The sequence below is a fragment of the Petaurus breviceps genome, unplaced genomic scaffold, assembly GCF_028583685.1.
Source record: "Petaurus breviceps papuanus isolate PSGF00001 unplaced genomic scaffold, PetGlider_PUasm1.0 37, whole genome shotgun sequence".
Taxonomy (NCBI): Eukaryota; Metazoa; Chordata; class Mammalia; order Diprotodontia; family Petauridae; genus Petaurus; species Petaurus breviceps.
In genome coordinates, this window is record NW_027186296.1 from 94,215,073 (window position 1) to 94,231,658 (window position 16,586).

At 39.0% G+C, this 16,586-nt stretch overlaps 1 long non-coding RNA gene across 1 annotated transcript in view; it reads right to left on the bottom strand.

The window, feature by feature from the left end:
* Nucleotides 1–14,302: 14,302 nt before the first annotated feature.
* LOC138168671 (uncharacterized) overlaps nt 14,303–16,586 on the bottom strand; it is a 59,205-nt gene continuing 56,921 nt past the window's right edge. The window contains exon 4 of the long non-coding RNA XR_011170175.1: nt 14,303–15,456. This is a non-coding gene — a long non-coding RNA (uncharacterized lncRNA). The remainder of the gene's footprint in view (nt 15,457–16,586) is intronic.

The following is a 16,586-nucleotide window of genomic DNA, read 5'->3' on the forward strand; positions in this document are numbered from 1 at the left end:
GGAAGACTGGAGTATTTACTCAGCCGGGTGTCTTCTCTTGGCCGGCTAGAGCCCAAGGGTTCTGTGCAAATAGCTGCATTTTCAGAAACTTCCCAAAGAAAATCGAGGGAGAAGGGTCCCAGGGCAAGGCGGAGACCAAATTAAATAAAATCACCACATGTTTGGAAAGCACTTAAAAAAAAAAAAAAAAAACAGGTGGTCTGGGAACTGTCCAGAGTTCCGATTCTGGAGTCAGGCGTCCTGGGTCCACGTCGCAGCTGGGCTGCTTAGAACCTGCCTAGGCTGACCTCTGGTAAATTCGCTTCCCTCTGCGTCTCTCGGTTTCCTTATCCATATACCGGGAGAAGCTGAACTTATCTCTCGAAAGTACTTTCTAACTGATCTCTAGGATCCTTTGTGTGGGTGCCCAGCTAGGTGCTCGGTACGGAAGAAAGTATAAAACAAAATCCCCTTCCCCAGGAATCTGCACTTCAGCCAGTAGGATTGACAGCTGCTTGGACCTTGAAGGTCTCTAAGATAAATGAGAGGTTTGAACAAGTCCCTTCTAACTCTGAATCTGTGATCCCACTCCCCCCTCCCCCCAAAACCGTCTAGATTATACACACACACACACACACACATTTTTTTTTTTTGCTTTTTGGAGGGGGGAAGGTAAGGCAATTGGGATTAAGTGACTTGCCCAAGGTCACACAGCTAGTTTTTGTGTTAAGTGTCTGAGGCCGGATTTGAATTTAGGTCCTCCTGCCTCTAAGGCTGGTGCTCTATTCACTTCGCCACCTAGCCAGTCCCCCCCCCCCCCATATATATATGTTTTTAGTTGCTAAACCTCAGTTTACAAATTGTAGGTTAGAAATCGGAAGACCCAGAAAAGTGAAATGGGCTGCCCAAAATGACATAAATATTAATTAGTAGAGCCAAAGAGCCAAAAAGCAGATTGTCTGACGCTAAATCCAGTGCTCTTTACGCTCTACTGAACTTCCTTCTCTTAATATTTATTCGTTTTGGTTTACCTCGAATCCCCCATTTAGCCTAAGTCATTGTTTTCCTAAACTGAATTTAAAAAAAAAGAACGTGGATGGTGTTTAAACTAATAATTTGTCCATATCAACATGTGAAGCCTTCAGATAACTAAAGGACAGTAAAACATTTAAATTCAATGATAGTTATTCCCCCAAAATCCAATAACAACAAAATACAAATAATAAGAGGGGGATTACATGGTTAATTACTGCATGATAGGTATAGATATTAAGTGCTGAAGCATTTTAAAGGTGTGGGAAAACCAATGACAAGTTGAGGGGTGTCAAGAAAAGACTTCTTGGAGGAGATGGGATGTGATCTGAGTTTTGAAGGTGTGTAGACTTTGATACTGGGAAAAGAGAGAATGTGGGTTTGTATTCAGGGATGGCAAATAAAGGGGAAAGTCTGGCAAAAGCAGAAGTGCAGAGGTAATTCTAGACCCCAAGAAAGATAGACTTACCCAGCCCTGGAATCCTCACTTCTACACTCCACTCCACTTGCATACTTATTACATCACAAATGCTTTGACTGTGCTCCTCCAATCCCATGGGCACCAACAACATTTTTAAGTGCCAAGAGACTTCAGTGACCCCAGTCGTAAAGAACAGGTCAGTTCTGGTCTAGTTCTGGCATTCCAGGGCCTTTTTTATTCTCTGGCTGTAGGTCTGTCTCCAGACCAATAGTTCCCTCACTCATTTATTCAACAGTCTGAATATTTCAAAGCCAATCTGATAGGTAAAGGGTTCTGATTTGATCTGAGGCCCAAATGAACCCAATTATGGGTTGTCTGGGTTTAGTTCAGGCATTGGTTGAGCCCTGGGATGATCCAAAGCTAAGTCCTCTCTGATTCAGACATGAATATTAGAGAACTTTTGTCACAGCTTATTTTTATCTTTCTAACCAAACAACATTTATTTAATGCCTAGCACAGTAGCCTTGTACATAGCAGGTGATAGATGGCTCTGTCTTTAAATGGATGAACTATTTTCAGGGTACCACACCAAAGAATTCTACCTTGGAATTATCTACAAGTAGACAGTTTCAATAATCCATTTGGTGGACCATCTTTTCCCCACAGCAAATTTCTTCAGTCTTTAGCCCATTCCTAAATTATCTCCTTCCTCCAGCACCCCCCACACACCTACCCTCCCTTGGTACATATTTAGACAATGTAAAAATAACTTGAATAATCACTTAAGCAAAACACAATTGAGATAAATCTAATGGAGAAAGCGGTAATTGAGCCAAAATTTTTTTTTTAATTATCAGGTGGTTTGAGTTTTAATCATCAATGTCTCCTTAGCATGATAAAGTTAAGTGAATGTGTGCCTATAACTAGTTTTATCACCTTTGAGAAGTCAGGTCACATCTCTGGACTTTAGAGTCTTAATCTGCAGAATACTGGGATTGAATATCAGTATTTCTAGGGCCTCTTCCAATTCTAAAACTTTATAATACCATGTAGTATTTGGGAGACGGAAGTACTGGCTTGACTGCCTATTGACCTTTCAGTGAATAATAGATTACATCTGAGAGTATCCATTTCAAGAATTGAGGTGGATGAATATTAAAGGCAGATCGCATAAACTGCATTAATTTGACCACAGACAGTTATTGTTGGCTTTTTTAAAGAAGAAAACAGGGAAGAGCTATAGAGAGAATTTTAGTTTGTACCTTCTCAAGTACACCACTACACCTAGAAACCAGAGGCATGAATGTTATAGGCAAAGCAAGATTGGAATAGGAGGAAAAGCCACCTAGTAAGTACCCTTTTTATAGTAGAATGACAATAATAACAGAATAAAGACAAATTTTTAAGTTTGCATAGTCCTTCATGTAATGCCCAAGTCTTTTAGATGCTTGACATCATCATAGAATCATAGAGCTAGAAAGAATCTTAGAAATTGTCTATTGATAAATCCAATCAATCATTAAGCATTTATTAAGCAACTACTATATATGCCAGACACTGTGCAAGGTATTAGGAAAACAAGGACTTTTATAAAATAAAGTAATTGCCTGTTCTTTTAATTCATTAGACAAAGTATGTCTGGCCGTATATAAATATATTTTTATGTATATGTACACAGAAGTATACTAGAACCAAGCCCTATGGGAGACTTGATTGTCAAATTTTCACTGTGAGCATTATCAGATGAAATCAAATTCTACAAAAAAAGGCTCGATTCATTGTTTTACTGATTGTCTCTAGCCTTAAGAATGTGATGGAGAAAATGTTATTAATAAGATTACACTTAAAAGTATCTTTTTTTTTTTGGAGAAGTGGTTGTTAAATATTTGCTAGCACAACTTTACATACATATATATTTATGTATGAATATGCAGAATAAATGTATATAGAATAGAATCAAAATCAAAACAAGCTAGGGCACTATCAGTTGGGGAATTAGAAAAGGCTTCATGAGGAATTGGTCCATTTTTGAAATGAGGATTCTTTGAAGTGAAGGTGAGAAAGGAGTACATTCCACATAAGAGGGCAGGGTGGCCAGTAAAGGCAGAGACAGTAGGCAGAACTGCACTGTTGGGAAGGGAAAATCCTATGTGGGTAGGGTTTGGTATGGGACCATTTTGGAGAAGCAGCCTCATCGTTTTGATGCCAGCATTCTGTTGGTAATCTCCCCCCCCCCACACACACACACCCCTTCCAAAAAAAAATAGAATGTAAACTCCTTGAAGCCAAGGGCTGTTTCTGTCTTTATGTTCCCAGCACTTAGACCTATGCTAGAAATCAATAGATCTCTGATTTCATTGCTATAAGGAACTTCTAGTGATAAAGATTCACCTACTAATGCAGATCAGCAATTGTTTTGTATCTTATCATTTTAGAGAATTGCCTGGGATGCCTTGAGAGATTAAGTGACTTGCTCAGGGTCATATAACCAGCATGTGTCAGAAGAGTAAGAAATTGCAACCCATTTGCCCTGGGTCTAAGGTCATCTCTCTCTCCACTTCACCAGAGGTATAAACTCCATGACTTCATTATGTCTGCAACACTCCTGAGTGAGGCCTGAATCAGATTAAAATGTAATAGGGAAATAGCAGAATAAATAAACATAAAATAAAACACAAATAGTGTTCATATGTGGCTTGTCAGTATGGGCCCCCAGAGGTCCTTATGTAAGGTTAATAGCCCTGTTTCTATTTGAGTTCGGCATCCCTGCCATCATACCATGTTGTCTCTGTGCTTTGCACATGATAGTCACTCAATAAATGCTTATTGGATTGGTCTGGATTCTAGTACTTAGTCACTCTACCAACTTGAAACCAATTCTCACTTTGATGTCAGCACATTTCCTCTACTTCTCTGTTACATGAAATCATTTCATAACAATGTTCTTCTTTGAAGGGCATTGGAAGAGGTTAAACTGGTATGAAAATCCATACCAAAATTCCCAGAAGAGTATTTGGAGAACCTGAAATGGCAGATTGATCCAGACAATAAAATTGTATATGTTGTACTATGAGATATATCTTAGCCAAAGAATCAACTATGTGTTAAATGAGTGAACATTTTGTGAAAAGATTACCAGGCTTTCACTACCTACCCATAATACGAAATAAGACAAAGAAAGCAAATAAAACCATCTGTCTTTGCTTTGGTGTTGGAGATAGGTTTTCCATTAATATCAGGCATTGTCAAATGCCAAAAGCAGCTCCAGAGGCAATTTATAGTGCAGGTAGCTAAGGACAAAATTTGCATTTGGTGGTCCACCCACCTTCCAAACTCCTCTTTCCCTTCACTGGCACCAGACCACCTGGCATGGTGTTTTTGCATCAAATAAGGCATTGTGCTCTATGAGCAAAGCAGAATTGTAGTAGTTCAAAAGAAACGTGAGACGGGCACATTTAGAAACATTTCCACTCTGAATGTCATATGAACTATTTGAGCCCAACCTGTGCCTTCTGAGCCATAGCCAGACACACTGTACCTTGACCCCAATATGGTGATGCCATTTTGGTTCTGTTTTGAAAATAAAAGACAGCACCCAAGTTCTCCACAAAAATATGTTCCTTCCAAGTTACCGATGTATCTCTTGATTGCCAAATCGAATGGGTTTTTCTCATGTGTTATCTTTCTTGATGCTAGTAATTCTCTCCTCCTAGATATTCTCTTCTCCCTGGTTTTCTCTGAAACTGCTCTTCCTTGATTATTCTGCGACATATCTGACCATTTCTTCTCAGTTTCATTTGCTACTTCTACATCTCTCTCTTCTCTTTTCAGCTCTGTATTATCTTCACTTGGTGATCTCCCCACTCCTCAGTCTCTGAACTAAATTGTGAGATCCAGGGAAAAAAATCTGATTAGAGTAATCAGATGCTAATGTGCCTGAAGTGCCCATGTCAATGGACATTTCCAGTTTAAAAGAGGATTTTAATGAACCTGTCACTGATAAACTGTAGAAGATGTTTTTGAGCTAAAGCAGCTTCTTTTTTTCCTCTCCCCCCTTCCCCATTTGTTTCCTCTTTAAAGCCATAAACATATCAGAATTAGAAGTGTCACCTTCATACCCCATTGCTGAAAGGTGGACAACCATGAATATATATTCTCATTAAGCATAGTCAACTTATATTTTCTTAAGAAAAACACATAAAAGTTCTTCTGTCTTTGTTCTTAATTTCTAGATGGCATTAAGTCAGGAAAGCATTTGACAAATAATCTTTAATGATCAATTAATATATGCATCAGAATAAAAGTTGTGAAGCTAATGGAAAATGATGAAACTGCTTTCAGAAAACACAAAAGCCTATGTTGAAAAATGCCATCTACCTCCAGAGAAAGAAATGATGAGATCTGAATGCAGATTGAAGTATACTGTTATTTTACTTTCTTTATTCTCCTTGGGGTTTTTTGGGGGGAAGGGGGGAAGAAGGGTCTGTGTTTTCTTTCACAACATGACTAAAATGGAAATATATTTTATATGACTTTATAATCTTTATTAAATTGCTTACCTTCTCAATTATGGAGGAGAGAAAGGAGGATGGGAGAGAATTTGGAACTCAAAATTGTAAAAAAAAATGAAGGTTAAAAATTGTTTTTTACATGTATTTTGGAAAAAAAGATTAAAATTGGGGGGGAAAAGAAAGAAAACACAAAAGCTATTTTTTAAAAGACAAGACAAAAGATACCCAAAAGTACTGACAAAAAATTTACATAGTACATGAAGAAATGTAGAGGATAAACCTAGAGGACAATGAAAATATATAATTAGATAATTTTAATATTGATGATTAGGAAAAAATATTGAGGTTAATTGGAGAGTATCATTTTTTATAGTAGTTTAGTAGTAGATAGCAAATATATGTGTGTGGGTATACATATCTTATACCCATATACATATATGTCTGTGTGCATACATACAATTATGTGTATGTCTGAACACCTCAGACATACCCTAGAACACATATATGTAATATGTACTCACACAAACATACTTATATATGGAAGAAGAGAAATATTATCTTTTTATAAAACACAATTGGTAAGCAAGTCTTGATGTGTTAAATATTTCATGATACAAAATGTTACTCACTGACCTATCCTTTCTCCTACATAAAGAATTTGACTTCTTAGTGTGACCACTTTTTTTTTTTCTTATTTTGGAGCTAGGGTTAGAGATTAGACTTGTGATTTCACTAGTATAGGGAAATCATAGAGGACCTTGAAAAAAATGGGATCGGACTAAAGAGTTTTATTATTGCAGCATAGGTGGAAGCTTGCACAGATATTTTCTGCTCTTTTCTAATCCAGTCACCTGGAAACTTTGAGAAGCTAATTTCTAGTCAGACTCAGGAGTGAGTACTATGTGATGATGAAAAACTTTTAATTAGCTTCCGAACTAGAACCAATGGCTCAAGAGATGCTGAGCTAGAACTTAGTGTACGTAGAAGAGATGTGACCCATTCAGCTCTCATTCTCTTTCCTTAGCAGCTTTGAGTGAGTATTATTTTAAGGTGTGGGGAAGTAAAGGCAGGCTAGCTGCACTCCAACACCCAGCCACCATCTGTCAAGAAGCATATATGGTACTTCTCTTTCCATTATAGTTATCCTTTCCTGATCTTAGGTAAAAAAAATGTTCTGAAATGGATGTAACCAGGCTACATGGTGAGTTCAGAGTGTTTATAGGTCCCACCACCCATGACTAAAGTGGGTAGCAGAATCCAGCAGTCTGCTTGGCGGTAGACCCAGAAGTCAGGAGGTAAGTGAGCAGCAATTATGAGAGGGACATGTCCAATCATCAGCCATGTGAGAATGGTAAGGTCTGGAGAGATCGCAGGATGACCAGCAGCAGCTAAGCTTGGCATCCTTCCCTTCTTCAGCTCCCAAGCAGAAAGCAGAGAGAAAGCTAGCAGCAGCAGCGAAGTGGCTAGGCCCAATGACCTCTTTGGAAAATCGACTTGGCCCAGCAACAGCAGCCTGGCCCAGGAAGATGACCTATCCAGCCTAGGGTTATAGTAGGTACTTAAGAAATATTTGACTGACTGACCTAATTGGGAATTTCATGTGAACTCCACAAAGAGAGAAAAAGGACTTCCAGGGCCAGGAGGTGAGAGGTGTTCCTTGGCCACATGTGTTCTGCATACAGTTTTCTCACTACTATTATATCATAAATTTGAGCCCACTCACCTCCCCACCCCCCAGACCTTATATATGAAAGGAGGAGTACATCCACAGTTTGGAAGGAATATTTTATACCAACGGTACATTCTCAATTAATCTATCTCTACAAAGCTAATAGAGTCAACTGATTTGACAAGTTATGAGGAATACATCAGTGGATGTTCATGAGTGATGACAGTAGAAACACATCACTCTTACCTCTAGAACACTTTTGGGGTCCCCACCTGCCAATGAAAATGATAATTGGGAAAGTGGTCCCAGAGAGGGTACTACATTATATCAAAATCTGTGAAGGCATTCTGGGGGTGGTGAATGGTATTGTATTTCTAAAAAGAAAATTTCATGGGCATTACCTTTCAAATGTCAAACTAAATTAAGATGAATGCTTATTTGATTTTAATGTAATTGGTGTCTATTGTGCTCTATGAAGAACAATTCTTTAATTTTAGAACTTCAGAGAAACCATGAAAAATTGGAGCTAGAAGGAACTTTAGAGATGATCTAATCACCCCACTAATTTTACAGTTGAGGAGAGAAAGGCTTAGAGAGATGTTGATCTCACTCCATGTCCAGTTAATTTCCTTTACATTATGAGGATACATCTATGAATCTCCAGTATACAAGATGAAAGAAGAATTTGGCAGGTAGCAATGCATATTACTTAAGCATTTGGGGGCTTGAATTATCTGGAATGCTCACTGGCAATGATGCAATAAACCCATCACTGCCAAATTCCCTCTTTGTTCGTTGTAGAAAAGTCCATGCCTGACCTCTCATTCAACCTCTAGGACATTACATATTCATACATGTAAAAACTACTTTCTTAAAATCATGATTAGACTCATGGCTTCCTCTAATAGCAGTTGAATCAATAGATCCAAACCTCAAGTATTTCAGATGTATCTATCACAATTGGCTCATTTCCTGGTTTAGACCATAATATTTTTGGACCATTGAAAAAATGATGGCTTAAGAAATCAATCCTGCACTTTTTCAGAATATGTTCCTTTTTATAGTTATCCCAATCAGCATTGGAATAATTAAGATTGTCTGTAGATTGATTATTTTCCTTGTATTTCCAGGAAATCTGCTTAGCTGGTAAAATGCTTCTTCATCTCTTTTCTCAAATTACCTAAGTTCATCCAGGCAAAGTGATAGAGCTCGAAGTAAGTAAGCAATGCCATTAACAGATATATTATACTATTTTGCTTTTTATTTAGAGGGAGGAAAAAGGTTGTTGTCTCATAAAACTGGTTGTTTCAGAAACCTACCTAATTTATTTATTATGTTGAGCAAAATAGAGCCTTATATATCCTGTATTTTATACTATCCCTCTTTCAAAGGATGTACTACTACTTTTAATCACATCATCAACCCAATTGGTAATGGTGTTTTTTTCTCCACATGCTGGCTTCAGCTGTCACTGATAAGACACAAGAAGAGCCACAACGAAAACTTAGAGGTGCAGGTTGACTCTTCTCAGCCCTCTTCTTCCTACATACTATTTCACTTGCTATCTCATCAGATCCCATGGATTCAATTACCATCTCTGTACTGATGATTGTCAAGTCCACCTGTCCAACTCTAAATTCTCTGCTGACCTCTAGTCTGGTCTCTCCAGCTCCCTATTGGACATCTCAGATTGAATGTAGGCATCTTAAACTCAGATATGGCCCAAACTGAACTCATTATCTTCCTCCCTTCCCTAACTTTCCCTTCTTGTTAACTTCCCTATTTCTGTTGAGGGTACCACTTAATCACTTAGGCTTGAAACCTAGTTGTCATCCTTGACTCCTCTCTCTTTCAACTTTTATATCCACTCTTTTGTCAAGGCCTGTTAATTTTACCTTTGTAATACCTCCCAGATATGTCCCCTTCTCTCCTCTGATGCTGTCACTACCCTGGGATAGGTCCTGATACCTTATAGCCTGCTGGTGGGTCTGCCTCAAGTATTTCCCCCTTCATTCCATCCTCCACTCAGTTCAGAAAGTGAGCTTCCTAAAGCTCGGGTCTGACCTTCCCTGCACAGTAAACTCCCCATCATCTTCAGATTCAATACAAAATTATAAGTTTTGTGTTCAAAACCCTTCATAACCTACCCCTTCCCCGCCTTTCCAATTGCCTCATACCTTGCAGGTACACTGAAAGTTAGAAAATACAGTGACTGGCTTCCTTGCTGTTCCTCACATAGGACATTACATCTCCCAACTCTAGGCATTTTTTATTGTTTATCTCCCATGCATGGAATGCTCTCTTTTCTCATTTCCCTCTCCTGGCTTTCCTTCAAGTCTCAGCTAAAATCCCACCTTGTAAGAGAAGATTTTCCTAATCCTGCTTAATGCTTAATTTTATTGCCCTTTCTCTGTTATTTCCAATCTGATTTTTAAATTGCTTGTTTGTACATAGTTCTATGCGTATTGTTTCCCCCATTAGTCCTTGAGAGCAAGGACTGTCTTTTACCTTTCTTTGTATCTCTAGCACTTGCACATTGCCTGGCCCACAGTAGGCATTTAATAAAAAGCTCACTGACTGACTAACTGTTATACAGAGTTTAAGAAGAGGGAGAAAACGGGAATAGTACCTTAAGGTTGGAAAAGTTCTGTTTTGCCTAGGATCTCTTTTGAGATTCATGACAACCCTGAGCCTAGGTGCTATTATTATTCCCTAAAGAGTATTCTGATAGAATATAAATTCCTTGAAGGCAGGGACAGTTTCATTTTTGAAATCCTAGGTCCTCAAATGTGCCCAATTTTTTTCTATATTTGATGATACACACTTCATTCCTATTAAATCTGTCCTATGTTTAACTAGTTATAAGCCTGAATGAATCCATTAGCTCAGTGAAATATAAAACTTAGGAATATTTCTATAGAAAATGTAGGACAGGGGCGGCCAGGTAGCACAGCGAGTAAGAGCACTGGCCCCAGTGTTGGGATGACCTGGGGATCAAATCCGGGCTCAGACACTTAGCACCCACCAGAAACACCTGGCTGTGTAACCTTGAGCAAGTTACTTAACCCCAATTGCTTAAAAAATGTAGGATAAAAGTGGTAGAAAATGGAATCCTTGATTTTTTAAAATTGTTTTTATCATACCATAGAATAGGCAGATACATTGTAGGTATTTAACAAATTCATGTTGATTGACTGATTACCATTTAAAAAAAAACAACAAAAAAAACCCTCTTAAGACTGGGTTTCCAAATATCTTCTAAACTGACAGTGCAGGGGCTACTCAAAGGCAGATCTTTCTACTTATTATCATGGAGCTTTCAATTGCCCTGTTTCTGACCTGGGTCAGTTTGCCCCTAGTTAGGCAACCTGGTAGCTCTGGGAGCTCAACAGATTAATACCAGACAGTGTAGATGACTGACTGACTTGAGTCCATTGCAGCTCAGAACTCCCAAGCTCAGATCCACCATCCTCAGCCTTTCTGCCAGGTGGGATGACACATGTACACTCCCATACCCAGCTCATTCCTAGTTTAGAGATGAAAAAATTGAGGCTCAGAAAGGTTAAATGAGTATTTTTGTATTCACATGGCTAGTAAGTATTAAGGGGTGGTCTTTAAACTTGAGTCCCCCTGACTCCATGCCCAGCTCTCCTGCTACATAATGCTCTCTACTTAATTAAAAAAGTGGTTATTAGGGCGGCTAGGTGGCACAGTGAATAGAGCACTGCCCTGGAGTCAGGAGGACCTGAGTTCAAATCCAGCCTCAGACACTTAACACTTGCTAGCCATGTGACTTTGGGCAGGTCACTTAACCCCAATTGCCCTGCCTCTCTTCTCCAAAAAACAAGCAAAAAAAAGTGGTTATTTAGCACCTTTTGAGGAATACAAAGGATTGTAATAGTACAGTTTATACTATGTATGGGGGGGGGAGGAATTTGCACTCCTCCCCTCCCTTCTTTAGCTCATTTGATGTAATCACACACACACAAAATGGGGCAGAGAACAAAGGTAACAAAAAATTAATATATTAAACTAAGTGAAAAATTGTGTCTACACCGTGGCAACCCTTTATAAAATATGTTTCTCTGATAAAAGTGGAAGAACAACTAGCTGTTGGCTGGCCAAAGAATGAACATACCTCTTGTGATTCACGGGATATGACTTCTTGCCTTTACTAAGGACAGCTTGGGAGCACCACATTTATCAGGAAACAAAGTTAGAGACAGCATAGACACAGAGAATAGGGAAGTCAGGGAGTGTGAACTCTGGTAGTGAAGAACAGAGCCACCATGAATCCCAGAAAGGACTAGCTCTGGCAGTTGAGAACGGAGCTGAGAGGAGGAGCTAGAGCCAGGGAACCAGCCACCAGAGGCACTGTATCCACCAGGGTACTGTAGGAGGGTGCTGCAAAGCAAGAAAGGTCTTCTGGGGGACCTGCAGCACCAGAGGAATGGCTGCTTTACTTGCATGGATTCCCTACTTGAGTCACTCCCTACCAATGTACTTACTTTGTGCTCACTTTTCCCACTGATGCTCTATGTGGGAGGATATGCTCCAGGTTTATGGGAGGAATGTTTTATAGCTACTGTGCTTACTTTGTCATCTTAGTAAATGCTTTTGCTTTGAGCTAATTATAGCTAATGGCTAACTATTAAAGGCAAAGCACCCTGACTGATGCTCATAAAGTCTAGTTTTAGTTGTATAGACCCATAGAACCTTTGAACCTGGTAGTAGTTTCACCCCTGAGGATGCAACTTCAAACCTTTGAGCATTAAGTTGAGCAGTAGGGTGGAGACATTTCCAGGAGGGTGCTATACACGCTTCACAGTTTATATGGTATATTACATATGTTATCTAATTTTGAGATTATTGCCCTTGAAAAAATGGAGTAAAGCCTCAGCCAAACCTTAGCTTGTAACACAGATGTTTTAGGTAATAGATGAAGAATTCTTCATAAGGATATTTCTCCATTTCATATTTTGCTACAAGAAAAGTTCCAAATATAAAGCTTACTGGAAAATGACATAAATTATATTTCCACTTTAAAGTTGCAGACTCATCTCACTCAACAGCAGTAAAATTCTGGTTTATGGGGTCAAACAAATCTCTAATCCACAAAATTTTGTTTCTCACACACTCTTCTCTAGACAACCCTACCAAGAAAGGTACAAATCATTCCAAATAGCCCATTTACATTGCATGGTGCAGCTTGAGACACAACAAAATCCAGTGTAAGTTGATTATTCTAAGTCTTTACAAAGCAAAATATCATTGCCAACAAAAATGATTTAAACGATTCTTTATTCCTCACATTTTAGTTGTGTGTGTATGTTTGTGTGTGTGTTCAACATCACTTGCTTCTTTAGATGATGTGAGGCTATTCAAGAATTTTATTTAGTGGGCTGAAGGTATCTGGTGTATATAAATATAGATTGAGCAGGAGACATAAATAGTCCAGCTCTTTTCCAATCTTTCTGGGCAATATTCAAGCGTCCTTGATCCTCTCATATTCCCTTACCTGTTTCTCCAAATACTCATCTCAGACACAAACCTTCCTGCCTACAGGCAGGAAGTAAAAGGAAAAGGAAAATACCTATATGATTCTGCTTTTAACATGAAATTAATCTACTGGAACAAAATCACTATTGATTTTTACCTCTTGTCATCTTTTCCCTGAAACACCTAATGTATCTTGTCATTATTATGGTATTCAGTTTATTTCAAACTCAAATTTTTTGCTAAGAAAAACATTCTGCAAGGTGTAGGGGTTTGTTTATCTGCTATTGTTATTGTTAGTAAGCTATATGCCTGTTAAAATACATGGAACTTAACTATTATATTTGGTTGGTGAAATATTGCTTCAAACTGTTGATAAACTACAAAGCAGAAAAACTGAATTTCTAGACTATTTGAATCCACCTGCATGCAATATTATACCTAGCTAAGAACTGGGTACTGAAGCACAATATTACAAAGGAGGAGGAAGAGGAGGGAGGGAGGGAGAGAGAGAGAGACAGAGAGAGAGACAAAGAGAGAGAGACAGAGAGAGAGAGACAGAGAGAGGGAGAGAGACAGAGAGAGAGACAGAGAGAAAGAGAGAAAGAGAGAGAACACTCTTCTAATGGTACCTATCTCTTCCACCTCCTCCAACATTCCCAGATATTGTCCACTTGCCCCTTGGACCATCTGGAAACTCAGGATGGGGGGGGGTGTACTTCTAGCCTTATGTATGTCAGTAGGGTTGATGATGTGAGGTGCCCTTCTTGGGAAGAGAAGAGGCAGCTCCTGGTCGGTATCCTCTTCAAAGCAGTCCTCTGAGTGACAAATTGTGATTTCAGCAAAGGGTGGAGAAAGATGGTCCTTTTAGACTCCACATAATGACAACAGGAGGCTACCAACTTCCCCAAATAAAGTGTGAACTTAACTAGCTGGGACCCTTGGCTGCCTTGTCCTTTCTTATGTATATCCTTTCTTTACAATGACATTATGAGCACTGGAAGGTCAGCTAGTGCCAGAAAGGGTGACAGGGAAAGCAGGGTGATCATGAGGGAGCCGGGTCTCAGTGAATGCCAGAAGATGGAAAAAATGAGAAGGGAAAAGTTTTAAAATAAGAGGAAGTAAATTAATTATAGAGCAAGTACACATGTATGATAGGCACATTACATTTATGACCTTCTGTGGACACTCTCCAGCTGTCAAAGTGACATTCCTGAGGCACAGGTTTGACTATGTCACCTCCTCTTCAATAAATTACTATTACCTCCAGGATCAAATATAGAGTCTTCTGTTTGACTTTTAAAATACTCCATAGCTTAGCCCCTTCCTAGCTTTCTAGTTTTGTTATACCTTCCACATACTCTGAGAACCAGAGACACTGGTCTCCTTGCTGTTCTTCACAGAAGACACTCTGTCTCCAAGTCTAAACATTTTCACTGGCTGTCCCCAGTGCCTGGAATTCTCTCCCTCATCTCTTCCTCCTGGATCTCTTGACTTCCTTCAAGTCTCAGCTAAAGTCCTGCCTTCCACAAGAAGCCTTTCCTGGTCCGTCTTAACCTTAGAACTTTCCCTTTGAAATTATCTCCATTTTTTTCTATCCTATCTAGCTAGTCAGCAAGCTATCTGTATCTTGTCTGTGCATGTTTTTTTGCATATTATCTCCCCTATTAGACTGTCAGCTCCCTGTCTTTCATTGTATCCTCAGTCCTTAGCTCAGTAACTGACACATAGTCGATATCTAACAAGTGCTTGTTTACTTGACTTGGAATCTTTGGACCAAAAGGTATAGGACCATTCTATTGATTTTCTTTTCATAACTCCAAATTGCTTTCTAGAAGGGGAAGGTTTTCTTCTGGATTCTATTGTTCATCCTTTGTACTTGAAGAGGACCAATAAGATCACGGTGTTAGGGTCAGGGTACAGTGTGTTTGACTGTGACTGACGAGTCCACTACAAGCTTGGAAGGCTCTACCACAGGTCTGGTACAAATAGACTGTTAGAACATTGGGGATAGAGCGGTCTTTAGACTTGTGCATCTCATGTTTCCTTTCTGCTACTTCGACTCTGCTTTACTAATGGTACACACCATGCTGGGCAGTCCTGTGCCAGGGTCTCCCATGTCTTACAATCAATATTAAAGTTTTTCAGAGAGACTTTGAGAGTGTCCTTGAACAGCTTTCTGGCCTTCGTGGGAGCACTTGCCTTGGCATTCAGGCTCCATAGTCAGGCCACCCAAGTTGCACTCTCTACAGTAAAGTTTGAATGCTTGGCAGTTCACCTCAAGAGGACCTCAGTGTTTGGTCTGGTACCTTATGTTGCCAGGTAATCTTCAGGATCTTCCTATGACCCTGAAAGAAAGATGGATACCCTCATTGTATGGGCAGTGATAACTGTTCTAAACAAAATGATCAACATGGGAAGTAATAAAAATGAAAGAAGATAAAGGGAATAGAGAAAAATGATATAAAACATGGAAAAGGAAGAAAGGAAGGATTTTGGCTTAAAATCATAGAGTAATAGTATATTAAAGGTGCAAGGGATTTTTCATTTTCCAGGGGAGGAAACCAAGACTCAGGCAAGTAAAGTGATTTGCCCCAAGTCACACAGCTTATTCATGGCAAATCTTGGAAGGTAACTTATGACTGCTAACACTTAGCCTGTCACTTTGAAATGGATGAAAATAGTTATTTGAACATTTTAGACTAAACATTTATTTTGGGGGTGGCTAGGTGGTGCAGTAAATAGAGCACCAGACCTGGAGTCAGGAGGACCTGAGTTCAAATTCGGCCTCAGACACTTAACATTTACTAGCCAACCTTGGGCAAGTCACTTAATCCCAATAGCCCCTCCAAAAAGGAAAAAAAAAATTTATTTTGTAGGCGCAGTACACTTCTCCATTTTGACACATTGGTACAAAAATATGTGATCTTTATTTTTTTTGTGGTATTAATTATGCAAAATAAAATAATACTTCAGTTTACTATATATACTATCATGCTATTAACATCTCTAAGGTTGTTTAGTTTAATGAGGCAGAGAGAAAGTTCCTTCATGTCTTTAATAAAAATAAAAGATACACAAATTTACCTCTTTCCTAAAGCAATACAGTTAGTTTTCCAGCTGACTCCATGCACTTGGTATTCATTGTTGTTTCACTCAAATTTTATCAATGTTCAGTTGTTTTCATTTGCATCTGACTCTTCATGATCCCCTTTGGGATTTTATTGGCATAGCTACTAGAGTGGCTTACTATTTACTTCTCTATCTCATTTTGCAGATGAGGAAACTGAGGCAAGCAGGGTAAAATGACTTGCTCAGGGTAACATGGCTAGTAAGTGTCTGAGGCCAGATTTGAACTCAGGAAGATGAGTCTTTCTGACTGCAGGCCCAACATGCTATCCACTGCACCACCTATAGACCATTATATGAAAAGAGCACATTCAACTAAATTCAATAAACATTTAAGTTCCCCAATGCT